Below are 19,199 nucleotides of genomic sequence, written 5' to 3'. Positions count from 1 at the left end.
TTTCCCCCGTGCTCTTGCAACAGCACGGACGTCATGCAGCCTCGTTTTTCATCTACCGTTTGGGTAAAAGGTTTATCTGGGTTGGGAATTCCTAGGATCGGTGTAGACTGTAGAGCCAATTTCAAGTCGCTGAACGCCTTTCCTGCTTCTGAGGTCCAGCTGAGTGTACTGTGGGCTTGCAAGCCCTTACCGTGGGCTATGTCACTCAGAGGGGCTTCGAGGACGTCATAGTTGGGAATAAACATCCTACAATATGAGCACACCCCCAAGAAGGACATCAACTGTTTTTTAGTCCTGGGTTTAGGGATTTCTTGGATTGCTTTCACTCTGCTTTGTCCTGAGGTCTTACCCTGTGCTGATATTAAATGTCCCAGAAACTTTACTTGTTCTTGCACGAACTGCAATTTTGAAAGGTTTGTCTTGTGTCCTTCCTTAGCTAGGTGGCATAATAGTGCCAATGTGTCTTGCTCACACTGCTCCTTGGTTGGAGCTGCGATTAGACAATCGTCTATATACTGTAGGAGGGCTGATCCCGGGGACAGGATTAGTGGCTCCAAACTATTTTTTAACGTTTTGTTGTAGATGGTGGGCAATTCACAATATCCCTGACATAACCTTGTAAATGTATAAGAACTTCCCTTAAATGAAAAAGCAAACCAGGACTGACTGTCTGGGTGAACAGGAATGCTAAAGAATGCATTAGCGAGGCCTACTACGGAGAACCACCTGCTCCCGGGTGGGATCTGTGCCAAAATGGTATATGGATTCAGAACATTAGGGGCTCTGGCCATAACAGCATCATTGACTGCCTGCAAGTCCTGTACAAACCTCCATCCCTCGGGTTCTCCCGGGAGAGTCGCCTTTTTTACAAGGAAAATTGGTGTACGCACTGGTGAGTTTTTGCAGGGTACTATGACTCCCGCCTTCAATAGTGAATTGAATACGGGGGTGATCCCTTCTACCGCTTTGGGTTTTAGTGGATACTGTGTTCTGCATGGTCTATAATCAGACTTTGGTGTAATCTTTACGGGCTCACAATCGCGTATTAGACCCACATCATGTTTTTCCTTTGCCCAAAGTTTCCCCGGAACTGTCTGCAGTCGCGGGTCATCGGCAGTAATTTGTACAAAACTCCAGGTTGTTCCCCTATGGCTCTGGTCCAAGGCGGGGACTATTTCCACCACTCTCTCTGCCTGAGATAGCCAGTTAAAGATTCTTTTTATAAGCTGGCATACTCGTACTGAACCACACAGTTGTGTCTGAAAGCAGAGTCCAATCATTGACTTTGATATTTTTAAGGACCCACGGTCCCAAATCTTTCCATTGTCTATTGCGCCCTTTCGCTAACGATACATGGGGGTGTGACCCTTCTATTGTAAAGGGGTGTGGTACTCCTGATCTCAGACGTATTCTAGACAGGTCTATACTTGCAGTGCACCTATGCTCACCCCAATATAACTCCCGTATAGAACATAGAACACTACAGCGCAGTACGGGCCCTTCGGCCCTCGATGTTGCGCCGACCTGTGAAACCATCTGAAGCCTATCTGACCTACACTATTCCATTTTCATCCATATGTCTATCCAGTGACCACTTAAATGCCCTTAAAGTTGGCGAGTCTACTACTGTTGCAGGCAGGGCGTTCCACAGCCCTACTACTCTCTGAGTAAAGAAGCTGCCTCTGATATCTGTCCTATATCTATCACCCCTCAATTTAAAGCTATGTCCCCTCGTGTTGGTCATCACCATCCGAGGAAAAAGACTCTCACTGTCCACCCTATCTAACCCTCTGACTATCTTATATCTCTCTATTAAGTCACCTCTCAGCCTTCTCCTCTCTAACGAAAACAACCTCAATTCCCTGAGCCTTTCCTCGTAAGACCTTCCCTCCATACCAGGCAACATCCAAGTAAATCTCCTCTGAACCCTTTCCAAAGCTTCCACATCCTTCCTATAATGTGGTGACCAGAACTGCACGCAGTACTCCAGGTGCGGCCGCACCAGAGTTATGTACAGCTGCAGCATGACCTTGTGGTTCCGAAACTCAATCCCCCTGCTTATAAAGGCTAGCACACCATATGCCTTCTTAACAGCCCTATTAACCTGGGTGGCAACTTTCAGGGATTTATGTACCTGGATGCCGAGATCTCTCTGTTCATCTACACTACCAAGAATCTTGCCATTAGCCCAGTACTCTGCATTCCTGTTACTCCTTCCAAAGTGAACCACCTCACACTTTTCCGCATTAAACTCCATCTGCCACCTCTCAGCCCAGCTCTGCAGCTTATCTATGTCGCTCTGTATCCTTTAACATCCTTCAGCAATATCCACAACTCCACCGACCTTCGTGTCATCTGCAAATTTACTAACCCATCCTTCTACACCCTCTTCCAGGTCATTTATAAAAATGACAAACAGCAGTGGCCCTAAAACAGATCCTTGCGGTACACCACTAGTAACTGAACTCCAGGATGAACATTTGCCATCAACCACCACCCTCTGTCTTCTTTCGGCTAGCCAATTACTGATCCAAACCGCTAAATCACCTTCAATTCCATACTTCCTTATTTTCTGCAATAGCCTACCGTGGGGAACCTTATCAAACGCCTTACTGAAATCCATATACACCACATCAACACCTTTACCCTGATCCACCTGTTTGGTCACCTTCTCAAAAAACTCAATAAGGTTTGTGAGGCATGACCTACCCTTCACAAAACCGTGTTGACTATCGCTAATCAACTTGTTCTTTTCAAGATGATTATAAACCCTATCTCTTATAACCTTTTCCAACATTTTACCCACAACCGAAGTAAGGCTCACAGGTCTATAATTACCAGGGTTGTCTCTACTCCCCTTCTTGAACAAGGGGGCAACATTTGCTATCCTCCAGTCTTCCGGCACTATTCCTGTCGACAAAGACGACATAAAGATCAAGGACAAAGGCTCTGCAATCTCCTCCCTGGCTTCCCAGAGAATCCTAGGATAAATCCCATCTGGCCCAGGGGACTTATCTATTTTGACATTTTCCAAAATTGCTAACACCTCCTCCTTTTGAACCTCAATTCCATCTAGCCTGGTCGACTGAACCTGAGTGTTCTCCTCGACAACATTGTCTTTCTCCAGTGTAAACACTGACGAAAAATATCCATTTAACGCTTCCCCTATCTCCTCTGATTCCACACACAACTTTCCACTACTATCCTTGATTGGCCCTAATCTTACTCTAGTCATTCTTTTGTTCCTGATATACCTATAGAAAGCCTTAGGGTTTTCCTTGATCCTATCCGCCAACGACTTTTCGTGTTCTCTCCTCGCTCTTCTTAACTCTCCCTTTAGGTCCTTCCTGGCTAACTTGTAACTCTCAAGTGCCCTAACTGAGCCTTCATGTCTCATCCTAACATAAGCCTTCTTCTTCCTCTTGACAAGTGCTTCAACTTCCTTAGTAAACCACGGTTCCCTTGCTCGACAACTTCCTCCCTGCCTGACAGGTACATACTTATCAAGGACACGCAGTAGCTGTTCCTTGAAAAAGCTCCACATTTCGATTGTACCCATCCCCTGCAGTTTCCTTCCCCATCCTATACATCCTAAATCTTGCCGAATAGCATCATAATTGCCTTTCCCCCAGCTATAATTCTTGCCTTGCGGTATATACCTATCCCTGCCCATTGCTAAAGTAAACATAACCGAGTTGTGATCACTATCACCAAAGTGCTCACCTCCATCTAAATCTAACACCTGGCCGGGTTCATTACCCAGTACCAAATCCAATGTGGCCTCGCCCCTTGTTGGCCTGTCTACATACTGTGTCAGAAAACCCTCCTGCACACACTGCACAAAAACTGACCCATCTATAGTACTCGAACTATAGTATTTCCAGTCAATATTTGGAAAGTTAAAGTCCCCCATAATAACTACCCTGTTACTCTCGCTCCTGTCGAGAATCATCTTTGCAATCCTTTCCTCTACATCTCTGGAACTATTCGGAGGTCTATAGACAACTCCCAACAGGGTGACCTCTCCTCTACTGTTCCTAACCTCGGCCCATACTACCTCAGTAGACGAGTCCTCAAGCGTCCTTTCTACCGCCGTAATACTTTCCTTGATTAACAATGCCACACCCCCCCTCTTTTACCATCTTCTCTGTTCTTACAGAAACATCTAAATCCTGGAACCTGCAACAACCATTCCTGTCCCTGCTCTACCCATGTCTCCGAAATCGCTACAACATCGAGATCCCAGGTACCAACCCATGCTGCAAGCTCACCCACCTTATGCTCCTGGCGTTGAAGTAGACACACTTCAAACCAGCGTCCTGCTTGCCGGTGCCCTCTTTCGACCTTCTAACCCTATCCCTGACCTCACTACTCTCAACATCCTGTACACTGGGACTACAATTTAGGTTCCCATCCCCCTGCTGAATTAGTTTAAACCCCTCTGAAGAGCAGTAGCAAATCTCCCCCCCAGGATATTGGTACCCCTCTGGTTCAGGTGAAGACCATCCTGTTTGTAGAGGTCCCACCTACCCCAGAATGAGCCCCAATTATCCAGGAAACCAAAACCCTCCCTCCTGCACCATCCCTGCCAGTTAACTGCCAGTTTTTAAATTCAAACCAGGAAGGTCGGCTCTGATTGGTCAAGGTATTGTCATGGGGAATGAACCAGGGAATGGCTTTCCCCAAGCTTTTGTTTAGTTGGAAAAGGCGCAATGCATGGATATGTACTTTTTGTTTGCAAATTATATTTGTTTGTGAATATATGTAACTTCAAGCATGCATAATTGTCAGGTGAAATGCCTTTCTCCAAGGCGTCTTCTGGTCCTTCTGGTCGCAGATCAGATCATGTTACTGAAATCGGAATGCATTGTACAAAATTGCCAAGTGAATGCAAACAAGACCTGGAAATGGGCATTGCACACGGTGCTAGACACCAAGGTCTATGACCTGGAGGGTCCTGGGCCCGTTGCCAGAGCAACAGCAATTACACCTATCAATCGGAATGGTCCACCCACCAGGTTGGCTGCTTTGGACATTGCCAGAACAATAGGGGCCTCACGGTAGCATGGTGGTTAGCATCAATGCTTCACAGCTCCAGGGTCCCAGGTTCGATTCCCGGCTGGGTCACTGTCTGTGTGGAGTCTGCACGTCCTCCCTGTGTGTACGTGGGTTTCCTCCGGGTGCTCCGGTTTCCTCCCACAGTCCAAAGATGTGCGGGTTAGGTGGATTGGCCATGCTAAATTGCCCGTAGTGTAAGGTTAATGGGGGGATTGTTGGGTTACGGGTTATGTGGGTTTAAGTAGGGTGATCATTGCTCGGCACAACATCGAGGGCTGAAGGGCCTGTTCTGTGCTGTACTGTTCTATATTGTTCTATATTCTAATAGTAATCATTGGCCGAGTCGGATGGACCAGATTCCCAAGACCTTCCTTTTTGCTCACCTTGAATGAGGAGAGGAGTTTTTTTTGTTGGATGTTAGTGATGGATTTTGTTGTTGCACAGGTAGAGCATGTCGTAGGTGCTTTCTTCAGACCTGGAGCGCAAGGTATACAAGATAAAGTGCCTGCCTCTGAATTCAGAATATCACAACCGTGAGCTTGAAAAAGCTGCAGGGGTTTGTGATTGTGCTGAGGCAATGTACGGCCTTGCTTTTAAACACTGCCGGTGAGCTGGGTTGCCAAGCAATTGCATAATTAAGTGGCTTAGGCACCATCGGGCACAAAGGATGTGGCTGCAGCAGGTGCTGCTTTGTGACTCTAAGCCTTTCTGAATCACTGATAGTGGTAGTACATACAAAGATGTACATGTGCTGCTCGCTGATGAAAAGATCCTTACAAAACTCAGAGGTTACACTGGGCATTTGATGTCAGAGGCATTGTACTACAAAATCTGTGGCATAAAATCCTGCGGTGTTCACCACAGTGCAAATCAGGTGCTCTATTAATCATTGGTTTAGGATGCTGTTTAAAACGTTTGTGTTCGTCCTCGCTTAACCAGCTTAATCTGCTGGAAACCTCCCATGTTAGGCAGGTGAGAAAGGCAGGCATCAAAGTCAAGCTGCAAATTCAATGTGTGGTCGCATAAGGAAGGGAACAAAATAACCAAAATTCTTCCCGTTGATAAAACCAATTCTAGGCAACACAATAAGCAAGTGGTATGTGAACAGTTACAGATGCAGGTATTCTTTTCGATGCCATGTCCTAAGTATAGCTAATTTTCAGAAGTAATAGTTGTTCAGTTCTTTGTCAATGTGCCTGGATTTAAACTTGGTGCTGCACTTAGCTCAGTTGGCTGACAGCTGGTTTGTGATGCAGAGCAAGGCTAACAGTGTGGGTTCAATTCCCGTACGTGCTGAGATTATTCATGAGGGCCCCGCCTTCTCAACCTTGCCCCTCGCCTGAGGTGTGGTGATCCTCAGGTTAAATCAGCACCCGTCAGCTCTCCCCTCAGAGGGGAAAGCAGCCAATAGACATCTGGGATTACAGTGACTTTCCTTTTACTTGTATTTATATTGCCCTGTCAGACACACCTTATTTTTGTGTCCAAGTGTGTTATGTACATGTTTTAAATAGACGCAACTATGCATTGATAGAGTGCTTTTCACAACTTCACAAAACTGCTTTTCAGCTACTGAAGAATTTTCGGACTCAATATTTTTATGGAGGACATTCTGACATGCAATTATGCATTTAGCAAGATTCACAGAAGGGGGCCAAGAGGGAAAGTAAGGGCCCGGAAACAGAAGAAACACAAGGGCCCATGATTTCACTTCCTGGCCCTGAGTGTAAAGTCAACCTTTTTTACCACTGACAACACAATAACATTGAGTAGTTTTGATCTGCTGTCAGAACTGTTACTATTTTCTTGGTTGAGAGGCATATGAAGTAAAGGTTGCATGAATGTGTGAAGTGCAAGCCAAATAGGAAGAAAATATGAAACAGCAACTATACTCAAAACTGTATATCAGCCAGAAAAAAAAACTGGCGAGATAATAACCAAGGTCATGTTCTGTTGTTTTGCATAGTTTGGTGTCAAAACATGTTTAGTGTCTAGCAGCATAACAATTCCACTTGCAATTAACTATTGATTTGAGTTTTTCACATTTTCCACTCGTTTTTCTTTCTATTACTTACTATCATTATTGAAAAAGACAAAAACCTTCAGCAAACCATCAAAATCTCCCCCCTTTCTATTATTGTTATGATCAGATGAGGTGAGGTGAAATGGCTCCCTTCTTTTCCTATCCCTCAGTTGACTGTGTATTAACCCTCACAAGGCCGTCGGGAAAGACTCAATTGATCACCCCTAGGAGCTGGTGGAATACAAGTTCCCCCGCTGAAGGGCAAAGACCTAGCAACAGGACTCGTTGAATCGGGCAGCTAAAAGCCGGCCAGGATTGGAACCGGCACTTCGGATGGTCCTGGCTGAGACTGTTGTACGTCATGCCACGTTGCGGCCTTGTTTTCCTTTGAGAGAATAAACCTGTGTGTTTAAGCCTTCTCGGGACTCCTGTGAATATTATACTGGCGACGAGGAAAAACGGGCTGTGATTCTTGATGTCCGGACACAGGTTGAATTTTGCTGAAAGGGAGCAAGGTCAGAATGAATTTGAAAATGTTACTGTTCTGAGGCTAGATACTTTTTACGCGAACGAAGAAGACTGGATCCAGTACACTGATAGGATGCACTACTTTTTTCAGACGCGTGCCATTGCAGGTGATGACCAACAAAAGATGACAATCCTGACTGCCTGTGGAGACCATAAGACATAGGAGCAGAATTAGGCCACTCGGCCCATCAAATCTGCTCCGCCATTCAATCATGGCTGATATTTTCTCATCCCCATTCTCCTGCCTTCTCCCCAGGAGGCCCTCCCTTTAGCATTATCAAAGACCTTTGACAAGCTGGTAGCACTTGAGGCAGATCATTATGACCCCAAACCGTCGGTGATAGCACAAAGGTACAGGTTCAACATGGCTGGACAAACCCCAAGAGTGTCAGTCACGGAATTCTTTTTTCCAATTTATAGTACCCAATTCATTTTTTTCCAAATAAAGGTCAATTTAGCGTGGTCAATCCACCTACTCACACGTCTTTGGGTTGTGGGGGCGTAACCCACGCAAACACGGGGCGAATGTGCAAACTCCACACAGACAGTGACCCAGAGCCAGGATCGAACCTGGGATCTCGGCGCCATGAGGCAGCAATGACAACTACTGAGCCACCGAGTCACAGAATTCTTGATGTGTCTACGCAAGTTGGCCGAGCAGTGCGAATGTGGGCCATCCCTTCTGCAGATACTGAGGGACTGCCTCGTGTGTGGTATAAACAACAGGACGACCCGACATAAGTTGTTGGCAGAATCTTCATTGTTCTTTAAAAAAAGGCCATAGAGTAATCTCAGGTGAAAACATGGAGAAGGGAGTCAAGGAACTCCAGGGCTCACTAGAAATGGAGGTGAATAGCGTTGGGTGTCCCCCCATTCCGGAGAGCAGAGTAAAACCTGTGGGACCCAGCCACCGCTGAAGACTTAGGGGCTAGGCTGTTGGCCAAGGGCTCCTACAGCCTGAGGCGATATCTCCACTGACCTCCAGGAGGATGACTCACAACGGTGCTGCACCTGTGATCGAAGGGGACCAGTGACACCAGAACCATCAGAACAAGCACGTCGCCCTGGTTGGGGACATGCCTACCCAGAGCCAGGAGGCCGAATGCATGCAGCTATACTGCATTACCACACCAACGATAGCCCCCAATCAAAATCACCGTCCAAGTTAATGATCACCTGACACAGGGGCTGTTGTCTCAGTCATACGACAGCAAATGTACCGGAATGTCCGTACAGGGATCCAACGCCGGGACCTAAGGGGCACTAAGGCATGATTGCCGACTTTACTGGAGAACCGCTGGCCATAACTGGCACAATGACAACTCTGCTTACCTACGCGCAGCAATCCATTCGTTTGCCATTGATAGTGGTACAGGGACCCGGTCCCAATCTGTTGGGCCGTGACTGGCTGAAGACTGGCTCCACCTGGATTAGCAGCAGATTTTCAAAATGGTAACAGGCAGGCTGTATGAGGTCTTAAGCAAATGCGCGGCAATTTTCCAGCGTGGCCTGGGGAAAATAAGGGGAGCCGTGGCCAAAATCTATGTAATCCCGGAAGCCCAGCCAACGTGTGTCAGGGCCCTCTCAGTTCCCTATGCCCTGTTGTTGAAAGTGGACAATGAGCTCAGCTGGCTGGAAAGTCTGGGGATTATTCGCCCTGTGCAGTTCGTGGAGTGGGTTGCCCACAGTCGTTGCGCCTGTAGTTCCGGCGCTGAATCCAGACAAAAACTGTCCTCCTTTGTGGCATTGTCAAATTGATGGTGAACAAAGCCTCCCGGTGGGATGGGTACCCGTTTCCACGCATGGACGACCTTTATGGAAAGTTCGCCGGGAGTCACTCCTTCTCCAAATTAGACATGAGCCACGCATATCTCCAGTTGGAATTGGATGTGGAGTCCAGGCTATATTTGACCAGCAATTCCCATAGGGTATGAATACACCAGGCTTCCATTCGGAGTATCATCTGCCTGTGCGATCTTCCAGTGGGTTATGGAGAGCATTCTCCAAGGGATTCCAAGGGTGGGAGGAACACCTGAATAGTTTAGAGGAAGTTCCCTGCCGTTTCTCTGAGGCAGGCACCTGCCTAAAAGAGACAAGTGCATATTTCAGACGAAAGAGGTCCCATACCTGGGGTACCGGGTCGACAAGGACGGCTTGCACCCAATGGAAGAGAAGGTTCGAGCTATCAAGCAGACCACAATGCCTGAGAATGCTGTCACAAAAAGGGTTTTCTTTACTCCACAACAGGCTGGTATTGGGTGTCACAGATAATTGTGGGTGCTCTCTCCTACAGGTGTTGAAACCACAACCCGGAAGTGTTGCACTGGGACAGCTTCGCAAGAGAGAGGAAACAAATCTCACTGTTTAAATCTAACCAGTGGGATTGTCCTTATGCCACACCAGTTATCTTGACTGCCACCTCCGTCTGTGAGTCTCCCTCCTGTGATGGTGAAATGTCACCCGGAAGTGCCCCACTAGTACAACTTCACAAGAGAGAGATAAAGAGGGACCACTGTTTATTCCTAACCAGTAGCCTCTCTTGAGTGAGCATGTTCGAAGCGCTTGGATTCCTTATGGGTCCTCGACTATGGAATTATGTTCTGGCAATTATTGTGACTCAACCAGAGCAAACAGTGAAAGAAAGATGAGACTACCACAATGGTAGATTTAAAATTAAATAATTTATTCAAGAGAATTAGGTCCACAACTCGGAATATAACACACAAACACCGGTTATGAAATCTCACGTATAAAATAAGAGACTAAACGGCACATCGAAAATTCTTACTGTTACACAAATTTACTTTAACGCTCGCAAACATAGATACATAGATATATCCATTCACCCACCCCAAACCTCAACTATCTAAACTAATTAGAAATTTCTGTGGGTTGAGGGAGTATGTTCACCGTTCCCAGGAAGAATAGTTAAAAACCGGCACAGATGTCTCTGGTTCTTCCTCCAAACTGGCTGGTCCGTGTGGCTGCTGGGCCTTGAGCCTGGTGTCACTCTGGTCTACATGGTCTGTTCGCAGCAAGTGAAGAGAGAGCCCAATAGGAAATCTGAATTGGTCCCTGAGTCCCGTATTGTTAAGGGCAAAAACCTGAATGGAATGACTGACCGCTCCCACAGGTAAGTTCCAGGACTGAGGCCTGCTGATTGCTGACAGAATGACATCGATATGATCAGTGTCCCAACAAAAGGTTCCATAATGTAACCTGATTTGGTCAATGTCCTCACAAAAGGTTCATACTGTTTCCGGAGACTGCTAATCTCTTGAAAATGCTTCAGGTGGATGCTGGAGACAACTTTAATCGTTTCCCCATTTGGGTATTCTGATTTTGCCTGGCCAGGGCAACACACAATTTGCATCCCAATTGTTCCAATGGGAGTGAGTTCAGGTCGTTTATTCTTCCCGCATAATTTTCCTGTTGGTTCTGCCATGACTCATGGCCCTGCTTGTTTTGAGATGCATATTCTCTTGTCTGCCTGCAGACATAGTCTGTGTACAGCAGCTTGTCCTTTGAAAATGGAATATGTCCTTTTCCAACTTTGTCCAGTTCATTTTTGTACCGCTGATGAATTGCTGTAACTTACAATACAAGTGAGCTATAGTCGTTCTTTGGACTCATAAACTACTACAGTAACTTAATTCCTGATTTGGCAACCATATTGGCACCACTACATGCAACCCTCAAAAAACATCAGGAATGGGCATGTAGGTCACCTCAAGAAGAAGCATTTGCCAAGGTAAAGTGATGGCTATCATCCTGCAGGCTGCATTGCCACCCTTCCAGACCCTTCCTGATCACATGTGGTGCCTCCACATATAACATTGAGGCGGTATTGTCCCACCGGACGGATGATGGGACGGAGAGACCAATAGCCTAGACATCGAGGACTTTGGCTGATGCAGAGCGTAGTTACGCTCAAATCGAAAACGTAGTCTTCGCAGGTCAAATAAATTTGCCAATCAGTTCATGGGCGACACCTTGCAATCATAACAGACCACAAACCGTTGCTCCACCTGTTCAAGGAAGACAAGGCAATCCCATTGACAGCATTAGCCAGGATACAGCGATGGGAACTATTAGTGGCAGCATATGAATATGTTTTCAAGTATCGCTCAGGCTCATAAATCGCGCACGTGGATGCCCTGAGCTAACTCCCATTGCCGACGTGCAGCCAGTAGCAGACAAAGTCATTTTGGAGTTGAATTTTATGGACACCTTGTCGGTCACAGCCTCAAAGACTCAAACTTGGCGAAGTTGCGGCACATTGTCCTGTACGGGGGAATTACAGGGAAAACTGCCTGAGGAGCCGCGGGTTTTCACGACTAAGCAACAAGAGCTTAGTGTGCAGGGTGGCATTCTCTTGTGGGGAGCCCGTGTTCTGGTCCCGAGCCAAGGCAGAAAATATTACAGGACCTGCACAATGGACACCCGGGAGTGTCCAAAATGAACATGTTTGCCAGAAGTTACGTGTGGTGGCTGGGACTTTATGGCGATATCAAAAGGTTTGTGCAGCAGTCCACAGCATGTCAGCATCATCAAAAGCTCCCGCCAACTGCATCTCTTTATCCTAGGGAGTGACCAGGCTGACCCTGGGTGCAGTTACGCGCCAACTTCGGCAGATCCTTTTTAGGGTCAATGTTCCTGCTACTCGTTGATGTCCAGTCAAAATGGTTGGAGGTTTACTGGATGCTGATCACCACCTGAAAGGAAATGAAATGAAATGAAAATTGCATATTGTCACAAATAGGCTTCAAATGAAGTTACTGTGAAAAGCCCCTAGTCGCCTCATTCCGGCGCCTGTTCGGGGAGGCTAGTGCGGGAATTGAACCGTGCTGCTGGCCTGCCTTGGTCCACTTTCAAAGCCAGCAATTTAGCCCTACCATTGAGAAGCTACGCCAATTGTCTATTATCCATGGCATCCCGGATGTGCTCATTACTGATAGTGGCACCCCTTTTACCAGTGAGGAATTCTTGCATTTCATTAGGAATGGTGTAAATCACATTTGGACTGACCCGTACCACCCATCTTCAAATGGCCTGGCTGAGCAGGTGGTACAGGACTTTAAGAGGAGCATAAAGAAGCAAGCCATGCCATGGAGACAGAATTGGTCCGGTTCCTGTTTAGCCTCCGGAGTGGACTGTATATAATGACCAGGGCGGTGCCGACAGATTTGCTGATGGGCCAAAGACTAAAGACCCAACTTAGTCTGACGTTTTCTAATATTGGCAAGAAGGTGGAGAGAAAACAGGATTTCCAGGAGGATGCAGGGGAGTGCGGCGATGGGCAGGACATCACCTCCAGGTTCACTGACTGGGGCGGGGGTGATGCCGCCGACATTCCCAGCCATGGCCTGCTGTGACTGGGCCATGTTCAGGAGCATCGCTGCAATTTCAATGTAAATTTGGCACATGGCTGCCTCTGAGATGGCAACTTTTCCTGGGCCTCAGCCAGCGCCTGCGCAGGCCTTGGACATGCTGATTCATAATCAAATACCTCGCCTCCACCACGAATGCCACTCGTGTGATATTGGCCAGGGTGGCACTCATGGTCGGCACCACCTGCTGCTCCTGCACTTGGTTGGACTCCTCCAACTACACCTGCTGGATGCTCACTGACAACCCCTCATGGAGTCCCTGGATCTGCGACTGCATCTCCACGATCAATGGAATTGGCCGTTCCAGAACCCTGAAACCTGTCTGAACAGCAGCTAGTTCCTGGGATCGGCCTGCCCCCTTGGGAGTTCCTACCTCCACCTGCTGTACCAGATCAGCTGTGTGGTGCGCACCAGATAGTGTCCCAGGAGCTGCTTCACTAAAGTGCCCCATCGAGGTGAGTGTCTCTGGGATGGTGGAGGGTGTTGGAGACAGCAGGGGGAGGGGAGGGTGGACACGGAACACTTCAACTGCATATTGGACCCACGGCCAGACAGATCCAGCCCTAAATCAGTGAAAGTAACGAATATGGCAAGGGAGCTGATCATCTTCAAGAAGCAGATGGGACATTGGAGGTTCATGTACACAGGGAGGAGAGAGTTCTCCTTCTTTTCTCAGGTCCACAGGGTCTGCTTGAGAATGAGCTTCATTATCGTGAGGAAATCAGTGCTTCCAGAGGTAATGAGAGCGGAATACTCCGCAATTGTAATCCCCGACCACGCTCCGCACTACATGGATGCAAGGTTGGAGACGGGACGGGTTCAATGACCCCATGCAGGCTGGACACGGCTCTCCTCGCCAACAAGGCATTTTGAGATTGGGTATCACAGGCCATAGACAGGTAAGCAACCAAGAACCAGACTAAGGAGGTCTCACCCTCCACATTCTGGGAGGCGCTGAAGGCGGTTATTCAGAGGGGATTTATTGCATTCAATGCTCACGAAGACAGGGAGGAGAGGGTGGCCAGGCAACAGCTGGTCAACGCCATACTGGAGGTGGACCAGTGATACTCCACAGCCCTGACTGTGGAACTGCTGTGGAAAGGAAAACATTGCAAATGGACTTTACCTGCTCTCCGCCGGGAAAGCAGTGTACCAACTCCGGCAGACACGGGGGACCTTTTATGAACATGGAGACAAAGCCGGCCGCCTACTGGCTCACCAGCTGAGAAAGCAGGCAGCCATGAGGGAAATAGCTCAGTTTAAAGCCAGAAGCGGCAGGTTAGTCGCTGAGCCAGAAAAGATCAACGAAGCCTTCTCAACTTTCTACCGAGGGTTGTACACGTTAGAACCCCCGGAGGTGGACTGAAACATGAAGCAGTTCCTCGACGGACTGGACATGTGGGTCGTGGGGGAAGATAAGAGAAGGGGCCTGGAAGCACCATTAGAACTGAGTGATGTTATGGAGAGTATCAACTCTCTGCAGGTGGGAAAGGTGCTGGGGTCAGATGGATTCCTGGTGGACTTCAACGAAAACTTGTTCCAGCACTAGTCCCGCACTTGCGGGAGGTCTTCGCCGACTCGCTACTTATTGCCACCCTTCCACCAACACTGGCACAAGCCTCAATATCACTGATACCCAAAAAGGACAAAGATCCGACGAGTGTGGGTGTTATAGGCCCATCTGACTACTTAATGTAGGCGCAAAGATGTTGGCAAAGGAGGTGCTGGAGAGCTGTCTGCCAGAGGTAGTCGCGGAGGACCAGAAGAGCTTTTTCAAGGGCAGGCAGCTAACATCGAACATCAGGCTCCTGCTGAATGTGATAATGACCCCATCCGGTGAGAGAACACCAGAAGTGATCATCTCCCTGGGCGCAGAAAAGGCCTTCGACAGAGTCGAGTGGAAGTACCTCAGAGTGGTACTGGAACAGTTTGGGCTTGGACCAGAGTTCACCGCCTGGGTGAAACTACTGTACAGAGCTCTCAGACGAGCATATGGACAAACACCACCAGCTCTAAATACTTCCAGCTGCTCAGAGGCTCACGAGGCAGGGATGTCCGCTGTTCTGCTGCTGTCAGCGAGCCACTGACGAACGCCCTCAGAGTGGCGAAGGGGTGAAGAGGTATCCAAAGGGGGACAGAGAGCATAGAGTTTCAATCTACACAGTCAACAAAGTAATCATGGCGTTTTTTATTGCGTGAGTGGGGGGAGGGAGAGGGTTGCTGAAGTGCCCGAGTATCCAAAAGAAGGTTTGACAAAGGAGAAGAAATGTGGGAGGCCTGTCTCTTCCGAACCTATTCTTCTACGACTGGGTGGACTACCGCAGCAAGAGTGAGGGGATGGGTTAATGAACTGGGAGTAAAGTGGGTGAAGATGGAAGATATATCCTGCAAAGCGACATCGCTCCAAGCCCTAACCACAACTGCTTTTCCATCCCTCCCCGGCCAATTACATAAGGAGCCCAATGGTAGTGCCCACACTCTGGACATGGTACCAAATGAGGCAACACCTCGGCCAATCAAAATGTCCACCATGGCCCCCCCATCTGCAACAATCATAGGTTCACTCCTACAATAATGAACATCACCTTCAAAAGGTGGAGACAGGACGAAGGGACTCTGAATGTTTAGGGCCATATACATGGATGATAGAGTAGCGATCCACGGGGCGCACATGGCAGGCGACGTTAAAGATGGCGGCGCCCACGGGCCACACGTGTTCTGCTGGGAGGAAGATGGCAGCGCCCACGGGCCGCACGTGGTCTGCGGGGACAAAAATGGCGGTGCCCACGGGTTGCACATGGGGGGTGTAGGAACGCTGGACCTAGATACAGCAGCGATCGACCGGGCCTGGCACACAGCAGCAAAATGTCCCTTCTTTCCGCAAGTCTTGCAGGTTGCGCTCCGCGCCGAGCAGTGCTGCTGGGGGTGTTTGGTCTGCCTACAGAAGTAGCATTTGGGCCCACGGGGTTGGCTGGCTGCCGCACGGCGCAGGCTTGGGGTGGGCTGGGGGCGGTAGCTGGTGGGGCACACGGTGTCCATGAGGGTGCTGTGCGGTCGGGGGCGAACATTTGTACGTTACGGGAGGCTACTGTTAGCGAATTTGCGAGCTGCCTGGTTGCCGCAAGGTCAAGAATACCCCCTTCCAGTAGGCACTGGCGGATGTACGCCAACCCCATGCCCGTAACAAAAGCGTCTCTGATTAAAATTTCCGTATGCTGGACTGCCGAAACTGCCTGGCAGTCACAGTTCCTCGCCAGGATGTGCAGGGTACGCCAGAAATCGTCTAAGGACTCGCCGGGGAGTTGCTTTCTCGTGGACAGGAGGTGCCTGGCATAGAGTTTGTTAACCGGCCGAACGTAATGTCCTTTCAGGAGCTCCATTGCTTCAGTATAAGTGGGCGCATCCCGGATAAGGGGAAAAATATCAAAGCTCACCCGTGAGTAAAGGACCTGAAGCTTCTGTGCATCCGAGGGTTGTTCAGTCGATGATCGGAGGTAGCTTTCGAAGCAGGCTAGCTAGTGGTCGAAGGCCGACGTGGCGTTGGCTGCTTGAGGGTGCAGCTGTAGACAATCAGGCTTGATATGCATTTCCATCGCTGTAATATCTCTGCTTAATAAATTCATGCACTATCAATTACTACAAGACGAGAGTAGAGAATAATCGAGGCTTTATGAAGCACAGATGTGTGGCCTCCTGCAGCTGCTACCAGAACGGGAGCAGCTCTGGTGAGCACACATATTTATACGCTGCCTACTGGGCGGAGCCAGCAGGCAGGGATTTACCCCCGTACCTCTAGTACAGGAGCATTACCGTACTACATCTACTATACAGTTACAACATCTAATATACAGTTAGTAGTGACTCACTCACAGAAAGGTTCCAGTTACCAAAAGGGAATGACCTGACACACATTCAGGTCAAAACCTTCCTCCGCAAAGAAACAGTGACGTACCTGGACATTCATCAGTAGAAGGATGCGGGCGACCTAGGGGACCTGTGCGGACCTGTATGGGTGACTGTTAGACGAGATATGCTGCCTCCTGGACGAGGCAAGGAAAACAATGGGATGAGGAACTAGCAAAGAGATAGGGGGATGACTCTGGATTGAAGCACTGCCGAGGACGAACTTCACCTCCACGTGCGCAGGGCTGGCCCTAACTCAGCTAAAGATGGTGCACAGAGCGCACCTGATCAGAACTCGAATGAACAGGTTCTTCCTGGCGGACAAGAACAAATGCAAACAGTGCCAGGGAAGCCGGACCAATCACATACACATGTTCTGGGTGTGCCCCAGACTTGTCAGGTTCTGGAAAACCTTCTTTGAGACCATGTCCAGGGTTGTGAGGGTGAGGATGGAGCCATGCCCAAAGGTGGCAGTCTTCTGGGTATCAGATAGAACTCTTCATGGGGAGGGGGTCAGCGTTCTAGCCTTTGCCTCCCTGATCGCCCGCCAGAGAATCCTGCTCAGCGGGCGATTGGCAGCACCACCCAAAGCTACAGACTGGTTCTCCGACCTGTCAGAATTTCTCAGGCTGGAGAAAATAAAATTCACCATCTGTGGATCGGAAGAAGGTGAAGGGAACCAGCTATTTCTGATCAGTAAAAGGGTCATTGATTTAGTCATTTTAATGTATTTTAAAATGGATTTCATCAAAAACTTCAAGCATAACTTTAGATTACAAAAACACACAGCTTGCAGTAAGAAAGCACAGAATTTGAAACATCTAAAGGCTAGCTAAAGCTGATGCAATGTTTTTACTGAAAGGTTAAATTGACATTATAAACTATCCTTTGTTCTAATGAACAGAATTGCAGAAGTTATTCAACAATAACACAATCTGATCAAAATAAGCACCATGATTACATAAATCCACTATTGTTCAGAATATAGATAATATTGCAGTCGGCAGAAAAACCAGTAAAAACTAGAATTGATTAAAAGAATTATCACATTCCAATACAGGACGAGCATCTAAAAAGCAACATATCTTCAGATATGTTGCATATTGATGATTGACAACTGACCATCCAACCAAATGCATTTGAGACCCATCCATAAGACCATAAGACCATAAGACATAGGAGTGGAAGTAAGGCCATTCGGCCCATCGAGTCCACTCCGCCATTCAATCATGGCTGATGGGCATTTCAACTCCACCTACCAGCATTCTCCCCGTAGCCCTTAATTCCTCGCGACATCAAGAATTTATCTATCTCTGCCTTGAAGCCATTTAGCGTCCCGGCCTCCGCTGCACTCCGCGGCAATGAATTCCAATGAATCCAAGCCAATCAGCAGGGGTAGGGACAGATGGAGTCAGACTGATAAGATTCTCCTTAAACATAGAGGCAGACATTTTCCATTACAGGATCACTCTATACCTTTTACCTAACTATTCGCTATCCTTATTTCGTATTTTCATATTTCCACTCTAACTTTTAAAGTCTGCGCAAGCTGTTTTGCTTTGAGTAAGAAACCATTACTGTATTTTGAAAGTTAAATCTGCTGGTGAGCCACTAAGCCGATTATATCTCTTTAAGTCTTCTACTGGCAGGGCTTATTGAGAACTTTTGATTTGTAACCACAAGAATGTCTCAGACTCTCAATTATAATCAATAGACACAATAAAAGATTTTTATTTTGCAACCGAGAAGTGTAACTTAAATTTCTACTGAGTTCAAAGTGTTTACAAGACTACACTTAAACCGCATGGTAGATTTCTACAGAAGGCTTGTTTCAAGACCTGTTTGTAGCCACCAACCAATAGAGTAAGAGGGGAGGGGGGATTCGGGGGAGACACTGTGAGCCAGTGAGCCAGAGAGGAAAAGGAAATGGGGTAGGAGGGAAGGGGGTGCAGCGGGGGAGGAAGTGGGGAGGGTGGGCGAATGCACGCAAAAAGAACTCGAGGGACAAGCAGGAAGGACAAAGCCGCAAGGGACTGGTCCAAGGGCAGGCTAACGCCCAAATCAAGCTGTAAATAAACACTTGCAAATACATGTTGGACCATATTGGGGAATGTCAAATATGTATGCTGACTAAAGGGGGTTCCCAGCCATTGTTGTGGTGAAAATACTAATTTGTGAATGTATGTGTTGGTTTTTTGGCGTGGTTTTGTTGTATATAAATTGTTGGATATAAAATATGAAAACTCAATAAAAACATTTTCAAAAACAAAATGTGGTTCCGAAGCCTCGTCCGCTCT

The sequence above is a fragment of the Scyliorhinus canicula genome, chromosome 2 (assembly GCF_902713615.1).
Source record: "Scyliorhinus canicula chromosome 2, sScyCan1.1, whole genome shotgun sequence".
NCBI lineage: Eukaryota > Metazoa > Chordata > Chondrichthyes > Carcharhiniformes > Scyliorhinidae > Scyliorhinus > Scyliorhinus canicula.
This window is presented reverse-complemented; position numbering follows the sequence as displayed.